The sequence below is a fragment of the Macrobrachium rosenbergii genome, chromosome 17 (genome assembly GCF_040412425.1).
Source record: "Macrobrachium rosenbergii isolate ZJJX-2024 chromosome 17, ASM4041242v1, whole genome shotgun sequence".
NCBI classification, from domain to species: domain Eukaryota; kingdom Metazoa; phylum Arthropoda; class Malacostraca; order Decapoda; family Palaemonidae; genus Macrobrachium; species Macrobrachium rosenbergii.
Genome location: NC_089757.1, coordinates 4,343,770 through 4,353,769, shown reverse-complemented (window position 1 = coordinate 4,353,769; position 10,000 = coordinate 4,343,770). Strand labels below are relative to the sequence as shown.

At 35.7% G+C, this 10,000-nt stretch overlaps 1 long non-coding RNA gene across 1 annotated transcript in view; it reads left to right on the top strand.

Annotated features, from left to right (window-relative positions):
- Positions 1-6,709, top strand: part of LOC136847570 (uncharacterized) — a 257,298-nt gene extending 250,589 nt beyond the window's left edge. The window contains exon 4 of the long non-coding RNA XR_010855770.1: positions 4,826-6,709. This is a non-coding gene — a long non-coding RNA (uncharacterized lncRNA). The remainder of the gene's footprint in view (positions 1-4,825) is intronic.
- Positions 6,710-10,000: the final 3,291 nt, after the last annotated feature.

Here is a 10,000-nt window from a genome sequence, read left to right as displayed (position 1 = left end):
AGAGAGAGAGAGTTACTGTATGTTATTCAGCGGAAGATTTCCCACGGCAATTCAGATTTTTCTAATCTTACTTTCTAAGTAATTAGTGCTTCAGGAGCACTTTGCTCTTTACAATACCATCTCATGTAAACATTTGCCGATACATGAGCAGACAGACACGCACACCAGCCCCGCATACGCACACACACACACACACACACACACACACACACACATATATATATATATATATATATATATATATATATATATATATATAAATCTGAGCCCTCCCGCTTAAGGTGATGGCATTCACAGATCCTAGGGGATTCGTGAAAGGTCAAAGTGCTTTGTACAGTAGGTTCTGAAGCGAGTGAAAGAAAGGTAAGGTGACATTTTCAGAAACAGATTCTAAAATACATCTGGATCACCAAGAACGACAGCTACCTTGCGGCCGAGGAAGAAGTGTTAGAACAAAGGCAGCTGGGTCAGACCTAAGTCGAGCATTTCTTCAGAGTAAGGTATAATGCAGTCTCTGTTAAGTATACCTTAGTTTAAGCAGACCACTGAGCTGATTAACAGCTCTCATAGGGCTGGCCCGAAGGATTAGTTTTATTTTACGTGGCTAAGAACCAATTGTGGAATCCGAACCACAGTATGGCGAGAAATTAATTTCTATCACCAGAAATAAATTCCTCTTATTCTTCTTTGGCCGGTCGGAGATTCGAACTCGCAGCCAGCAGAGTGCTAGCTGAGAACGGAACTCACTCTCCCAACGAGGAACTACAGTCTCTGTTAAAAGGGGCAAAAGAGGAATTTGGGTTCCATTCCGACAAAACAGTGAGAAACAGAATTTACGTGAAGAAGATAATTAAGTGAAAATAAAATAAAACTAGGTAGTTATTAAGTACGCAACAGTTCATCAAGCCTTAAATTCCGTGTCCACCTAAAACGTAGTTTTAATTTTGCAATGATCAAAACAATATCTCAATACTTCGTTGTGACCTCTATTTCTCACTGTTCCTGAGACCAATGATTCATTGTGTGTTCAAAAGCAGATCACCTTGTTTTGTTATATGATCATCTTAATGTTACTATATTGATCTACATAAATATTCAAGAGCAAAGCGATATGTTGGTATATCACTTACCTAAATATTACAGGAATGCCTTTCACAACAAGTAGATTGATAAAAGAACCAAGAGCTTCAAAACAAATTTAGTGAGACTAAGACTCATCATCAGAGGAAGGTTGGAAGAATAACAGAATCTGTGGAGTGGAATCAACCATTTACTGCTGGATGAGCAGGAAGGAAATAAGGACTCGTCGCTAGTCCTCGGTTATACACGTGGCTACGAAAGTGAACACTTTAATGAAATTATTACTAGATACCTGAAGACACCAACAGACAACAGCACCGCCCTCATAAACACGACCATGCCTTCGGCATTCCCAAACAACCCCGCCCCACCCCCCCCCACACCACAACCACATCAAGTGACGAAATGCCCCCGGGTTTATCCTCCTTCCCTCACTCACCCCCCCCAACCCTCCCGGGATTCTTTACCCCACTTGTCCTTGGCCTTAGAACGGAAGTCCTGTTTCCCTTTGCCAGTTCCCCACATGCAAAATAGAGTAGAGGCAGGGGCTACTGAGGGTGGGAGGGCCGGGGGAGGGTTAGGCGAAGCTGACCAACTTAACTGCGTATAACGAGTCCCGTTATGTGTGGCAATTGTCTTTGGAGTAAATCGATGTGTATGACATATCCTGGAAACCGACCATAACATGACTCTCCTGGTGGAGGCAGAAGCACGGTGACGTTCGATATTACGTCAAAGTCATCGGGTGACATTGTTCTGCACATATACCGAATTCTAGCACAGAGATCCTTCCTTACAACTGCTAATACTCTCTTTGCTACTAAGCGGAAGTCGTAAATAATCGCTCTACGTATAAGTCCAGTGGTTCATATGCATTAAGTTAGTAAAATACAAGGCAATTAACGTTTCTTTTTAAATTCTAGTTACAACAAACTTAAAATACACAGCCAACAACACACATACACATACAAATATACAAACATACGCGCGCGCACACACACACACACATATACAGTATACATATATGGATATATATATATATACATATATATATATATATATATATATATATAAAAATATATTAAATTCTATATTAAGCCTTTTCCCCATACGCAGGGTGGCTCCCGAGATTAGACAGTACAATGATTACTATCACTTTCATACTTTACCTTCTGAAACGTGCATGGGAGATCATTCCCTCCCTATGAAATTTATTCCCTTGCTCATTCCGGTCTCTCTTGAAGGGTATGGTATGTTGGTTCCTATATTCTACTTACAACAATGTGCATGTAAAGATTTATCCTTCCATATTAAAGATAACGAAGACATCAGAGTAATCATCACGACCTTCATATGCAATTGGCCACGTGGTCGGCACCACTGTGAACAACTGCAACTTTATTTCACGCCACTGTAAAATGACAGATGATACCCCGCTGCTTTGGGAATATCGTGATTCGCTTTGTTTTGATTGCAACAGCGATGCAGGATTCCACGCAACCCCATTATTCGATTCGCATATCTCTTATTTACTATTAGGCTCGGGCTTTTTACATGCTGATGTGCAAATACATACCAGTGCGGTGGACATACATATTCTCTCTCTCTCTCTCTCTCTCTCTATAAATAAATAAATAAATAAATGTGAGTGTCTGTCTATGCGCGCTTTCTTATAGGAGGTGACTCTGGAAGGTGTTATTTTCCTGTTCTAAGGAATATTTTGGTAATAAAATGCGAATTCCATGGCCTTCTTTATCGTGGATGTGAAACGACAATTAACCAACTACCAGGCACATAATTCCTACTTGTAATTCAACAGAAGCTTAATGGCTTTTACCTGAAATTGCCTCAAATCATTCCCCCTCAGGAATCGACCTTGGGCCCCTTCTTGATAAGGTGAGTGTCCTAACCAATGGACTAAGGGGACATATGTACTGTATATACAAACTTTGATATATTAAAGAGTAAGGAAACATGATCTTTACATTTCCAGCTAAAATTAATTTTGGATGAGCTAATGAGGTCTCACCAAAGGTTTCATGGACGCAAGAGGAAGACTTATCTGTCAAAAGGGCTACTCTGATTGCTCCTGGAAAGATTTAGTCATAGGCCACCAGACTTCCACTCGGAAAACAAGCGCAATCTGGATGCGCCATGAGGCCAGAAAAGGAGTCCAATTCTGTCCTGGTGGGAGGAAGATTCAGTGAGCCATTCTTTAGTGGTCGTGATTTATCTTGCCACTGACGGAGGTGGTTCCACCATGGTAGCTTTCAGGCGCCACAGGCCCTCAGTATTTCTGTCACTGCTTTGGAAGATGAGCAGTCTGAGTATCGGCAGCAAGTTGAAATTAATCTTGAAATGCAAGTCGAGTATTCCTGGAATTTCAGGGCTAATATAGATCATGGTTTTAATCGTCTATACATTTATTATTCATGGCAGTCGATTCAACGCCATCCACCCCCCTATAAAAAACTCTATTGTCAGAACTTCCCACCCTTTTCAGTGTCTTCCCAAATGTGCCTAAACCTATCGTATTGTCAGATTAAGTTTCGTAAAGTTACACCACTTGAGACATAAAGTCCAACAGAATACGACAGTCAATATAACAGTCATGCCTGTCTCAGTAAAAAAAAAAAAAAAAATGATTATCATCATAGCTAATTTATCAAGGTCCGCCTTACGGCTCAATTCTGACGAGAGCTCGTCCATTAATAAATTAACATAAGCAGCATAATTTTTGAGGACGAGCAATAAAGACTAAGGAGAACGGGGGTACAAAAGAACAATATACAGGAATTTAGTCGTGTGAAAAGTAAAGAAGTTAAGAAAGGCTGATATAAGCAACATATATATATATATATATATATATATATATATATATATATATATATATATGTATATATATATAGATAGATAGATAGATAGATATACATTTCTCTTTACACAGACACCGAGTGGAAATAGGTCATTAGGTAATTAGCCTTCAATGGGACGTGTCATTTCCAGGAAGTCTGCGCTTGGAATATATTAACGGCCGAACGATAAGAAAATTAAGTCAAAATACTATTCGGAAAAATATTCCAATCACAACCTTATTTACATATTCCAATTCACCGAATAAAAGAAATGAATAAAAAAAATTGAAAGTAGAGTGTATTCAAAATAGCATGATTTCCATTTTAAAATGATTCAGGCATTAGCATGTTCCTAGTGCCACCTCTCTCTCTCTCTCTCTCTCTCTCTCTCTCTCTCTCTCTCTCTCTCTCTACAACTATGAGTGTCAACAACTCTTGTGAAATTTTTCAGATAAAAAATACCATGTATTTACATATGTAACTATTAATCAATTTATATATGTGGTGCAAAACACAGAGCCTCCCCCTCTTTAACCATATATATATATATATATATATATATATATATATATATATATATATATATATATATATATATATATATATATATATATATATACATATATACTGTGCATACACACACATTATATATATATATATATATATATATATATATATATATATATATATATATATATATATATATATATATATATATATATATATATATATATATATATATATATATATATATATATATATATATATATATTATTTATTTATTTATTTATATATAATCGTTTTGTGATAGATACTGAAATGCAAACCCATCTATTAATAATGCTGCATTTGCAATAACAATGATGATCTACTTTTATTTTTCCTTTCAGGTTTCGCACCGTCCAGAGGAGAGGCGTAGGCCCCGAGGCAGCGGATATTGCACGCAAAGAAAAAAAAAATGATGATGAACGAAGATAACGACAACTACTGTAGTTTTTTGAGTAACGGTACCTCATCCTTTACCATTTATCCTCATGCTATTTTCGTGACTAATCACAAGGTTTATCCTCACTAACCGACCCCCCTCCCTCCGCCACTTTCTCTCTCTCTCTCTCTCTCTCTCTCTCTCTCTCTCTCTCTCTCAAATTAATATTTACGCATCATATACACCTGGACATGTGCTGTCTCTTGGGATACTTGAATTAATGTACACATCGACCATAATATCACACTACATAAAAACATCAGAATGTAAAAAATGAAATAAAGAAAAAAAATTGCTCAAGAGCTCTCATAGAATTATTGCAATTCTCACAGTAGATTTAAAATACAAAGAATTTATAAAAGTGTTGAATATGTCACAGGAGAAAAAACCTCGTGTAATCTGTCCGCAAGGGAGCGTTAGAGACTCCCACTCCAAACAATAATTGCATCCTCCCACTCCGAAGATGGAATTGTCAGCGTGCAAGTAAGACTTCGCAATATCACGACGAAATGCCGGCGTGTAAGCCACGCGGATGCTCGCGAACAATGAAGGAGTAACGCGTGATCTATATAGAGCCAATGTTCTAATACTTTTTCGATTTTTTTTTTTTTTTAATCCCGCCGGCTATTAGCGCACCCCCAAAAAGTCACCGTTGAGCGTGTGCGCGCATCAGAGCCAACGATATTCCCCTAAAACTCGCTCTATGTATATGGCGGAACAATCAAATTTCATGCGAGTGAAAATATTAAAAGCCATGCCCGTTAAACCAAAATTAATTATACAAGGTGGCGAAATACATCCATCATATGTGCCAAAACCCGATATTTTTCGGGAATGCGGTGGGGAAAAAAAAAAAAAAAAAAGAGGCCAGTAGGAATGGCAACTAAATCTGATGCGGCCAACCCCCTCCCCCCAAATAAAAAAAAAAGAGTAAAAGGTTTGCGTGCGTGTGTAGCGTGACGGAGAGGCTGTTGTAAAGGGTGGTAAGTAAGAGGATGGGGGCGTGGTCTGAGTCACGCCTGAATTGGCCCACAGGTGGCAGCACTGCCCGCATAACGGGTCGGGCCTCTCCTTTGAACAACGCTCGCCAGCAGACCGGATGCGCCACTGGAGAGATGGGTGATTCCGTGTTTATTTTTCCTGGCCCCCTCCTACCTCCCTCCCCTTCATGACAGGATTTTCGCGTTATTAATCCTTAGATGAGGAGACTACACGACCGTTAAAACTGAGGGAGAGAGAGAGAGTTGGTCTCCTTTGTCCACAAAAGCAAAAAGTCCCACTGCTTGGGGCTTCCTTTAATAAGTGCCTCCGAATAAAGAAACTTATTCACGTGTGGCTTGTTGCAGGGAGCAGCGTCATGAGCTCGCATTCTTCCCTCTATCTCCATGGAAATTCGGCAGACGCGTGCTGCCAAGGCTACTAGATTTTGCTGTTTAGAGGCTTATTATGCATATCAAAAGCTGTGAAATTGCAATGTAATATTGAGTTGTAGTAGGTAATTACTCTATCATACTTAGATACCTAAGGTTATGAACAGGAAAAGAAGCATTTCACTGTAACTGTCAAAAACTCATTTCAAAACCGAGCCAGTCATAACATGAGCCAGAGCTGAACAATGTTTTCCGCAATATTTTAACTTAAAATTATAACAACATTTCCGTACACTTGATAATCTTCGCATAAAAAACTATGATACAGGATGCCTCACCTTTTGACTCTCTATACTCTGAGAACGTGTTATTTAGAATAAAAATGCATGGCTTTGATGCTCCAAACATTACAAATTACTGTGATAATGTACCCTTTTAAAAGTTTTATATATATATATATATATATATATATATATATATATATATATATATATATATATATTCTTATAAAGGTTACATTTTTATGGTAACTAATAATTTCTTAGCATTAAAGATATTACAACTTTTAGTGCATATATATAAATATATATATATATATATATATATATATATATATATATATATATATATATATATATATATATACACTAAAATTTGTATTATCTTTGATGCTAAAATTATTAGTTACCATAAAAATGTAACCTTTATAAGATTATATATATTCTAATCCTGGGTGTTGTCGAAGTACTTATCAATTTTAATTCCCCAGGTATAGCTAATTCGATAACAAACGATAGTTGTAGCTTAAAATTTGTAAATACAAGACTCACGCGTGCCTGAGAGAAAAATCCATATATCTATCTATCTATCTATCTATCTATCTATCTATCTATATATATATATATATATATATATATATATATATACAGAGGGTTTTGATAATAAATTAAAGTTGTGGATTAAAATTTCTAAACACCAAAAAGTCACGTATGTATAAGAGAAAAATTCATATATATATATATATATATATATATATATATATGTGTGTGTGTGTGTGTGTGTGTGTGTGTGTGTGTGTGTAAGTATGTATGTATGTATGTATTTATATATATTGAAATTGAAAGCAAACAATATTTGTGGCTTAAAATCTGTAAATACAAAAAAGTCACGCTTGTGTGAGAAAAATTCAAATACTAATATATATAAATATATATTTACGTATATATATAAATATATATACATATATTAAGTATATACAGATATATGTGTGTGTATAAATACAATGTGTAAGTGTTTGTATAAAGTGCGCATACATGTTTGTATGTAAACAAATCCTGAAATTTTTCCGATACAAACCCGACCTTAAAAATGAGCAATAATACCTTGCGGGAATAACAATCCACTTACCGCCTTACAAGCAATAAACTATATTATTATCTACTGATTATGAAGATTACAAAGCCAAAATAAAATTACATCAAGGAAATCCAAAAAGACGTCTCCGACCTACTGTAAGGTGTCAGGCGAGACGACATTCAAACAGCGCGGTTCCCAAGTGCTACAGCACCCTTGTGAGCGTGACTGTGCCGTGTAAAACTCTGAATAACATTTACATGAATAATAGATTCTTAAAAAATCGAACCCTGGCCTTTAGCCTTATGACCCGAAGCCCTTTTCACTTGAACAGCATTTATGCATCAAGGCCCCATCTGCCGAGGAAGTGTTACTTACCCGACAAGGTTGGTGGCAAGATGGGTAATGGTTTGCTTCGATGAAGAACTCCGATGGAAGATCTTTTTCCTCTATTGTTCTATTTTTCATTGGCGCTGAGGATTGGGTGCCAACAATGACTGTAATGCTTTTTTTGCATTTTACAGTAGCTCGATCAGCATTTTCGAAGTTTGTATATTTTTTTAGCGTATACTAAGTAACCTGTCAGTGTAACTGAATAGAAAATATGTAGTAAAATATGCAGTTTTTTTTTTATCGTACATCGTTATTATAAAGAGAAGCATTCACGGTTTTTTTGTTATTTTTCGCATATAATGAAAAGTATCTTGTCGACCTTAAAAATTTTTCAGTAATGGAGGGATTCCTTCAATCAAGTTTATTTTTTTTTAATTGTCCGTCATACACAGGAAGCGGCCTGCCTACCTGACTATATTGAATGCCTTTTTCTTCATTTTTACTCTTGACTGACAAATAGTTTACTTTAGTAGATTAAGGACTGGTTTGTCAACACTGTAAAGAATCTTTGTGCAAGATATGATGCGTTAATAAAAAAAAAATCTATTGTCTTCTTTGCTTCTTTTATTTAATTTTAACCTTTCACGAAGTAGCTGGTTTCCTATCTGTACAGGCAAGAAATTTTTCGTCAACAACTACTCCATTAAAAAAAAAAATAAATAAATAAAAAAAAAAAAAAAAATCCATATTTCGATATTTTTCTGCTGATGCTAATCTGTAATCTGTAGTTTTCCAGTTTATCTAAAAAGAAATGGAATTGGTTTTTACTCTACTTGTCAACGTTGAAAGAGATGAGATTAATTTCTTTCTGCCAGTATGAGTGAAATACTACTGTTTAGAAGTTTTTAACAGACTTTCAGTTATTTCTACATACTTACAGCTACTGAAGATTGACCCTTCAACTAAAAAGCCAAATCGCCCCCCAAAGCAGGAACTTTTATTTATATATATATATATATATATATATATATATATATATATATATATATATATATATATATATATATATATCGTACATGCATTAAGTAAGTATTTATAGAATTAATTTCTCGTGTTTTTATCGATCATTCCACCAAGCAATTTGTTAACTAAAGTTTTTCAAAAGTGTTTCTATTTCTGAGTATTTTCTGTAGTTTATACTACGAACAGGTGTTTATACGTAATGATACGAAAGACTTATTATTTAACTGATTTTTTTTTTTAGTTTTTACAACAACAGATAGTTTTAGAAATACATAAAGTTAAGAATATTCTCACCCATTCTCGTCATCTGAGAGACAAAACGGCGATTCAGTTCACATTTCATGTACATTAGTCTACCATCACTGACGGGACAAAAAACTAGATTAGACTTATAGTACATACACACTGGTCTATCTCCATCTAAAGTCCAAAATAGAGACTAAAATTATGGTACATAGTATCAGCCACCTTAGTATCTTTATCATGTTAAGCCGAAACAAAGATTGTATTTAAATTACGTGAACTTCTGATTTTCTTAAACATGTACGACGGAAAAAAAAACTTGAAATTTATTACATGCAATATGGCCACTCTTCTCAACACCATCATCATCGTATCCACGTTTTCGTTCTTTAGAAATATCAATTCTCTTTGGTCACGTCACCATAACGAAATGGCAAGAATAACCGATTATCACGCTTCAATTAAATAAGTGCTTTATGCTCTGCGTGACAAGGATATGTTTTTATCATCCTATCTCTGACTTTATTTTTCATTTTTTTATGCAAAACACATTCGTCATATTGAGTTACGTTTTGCGTAATGACGCATAAACGCTCTGCGTGTTAAGAGTAAGCAGCGAGGCATGAAGTTTAACAAGGTGTTTCTTTTTGGAAGTCAACTTAGGAATTAAATGATTTCATGTAAGAAAACCCTGATACGAAGACTTTTCGGAGACACTCAGCCCAAAAATGTCAAATTCTCATCTTTCATCGGCGTTC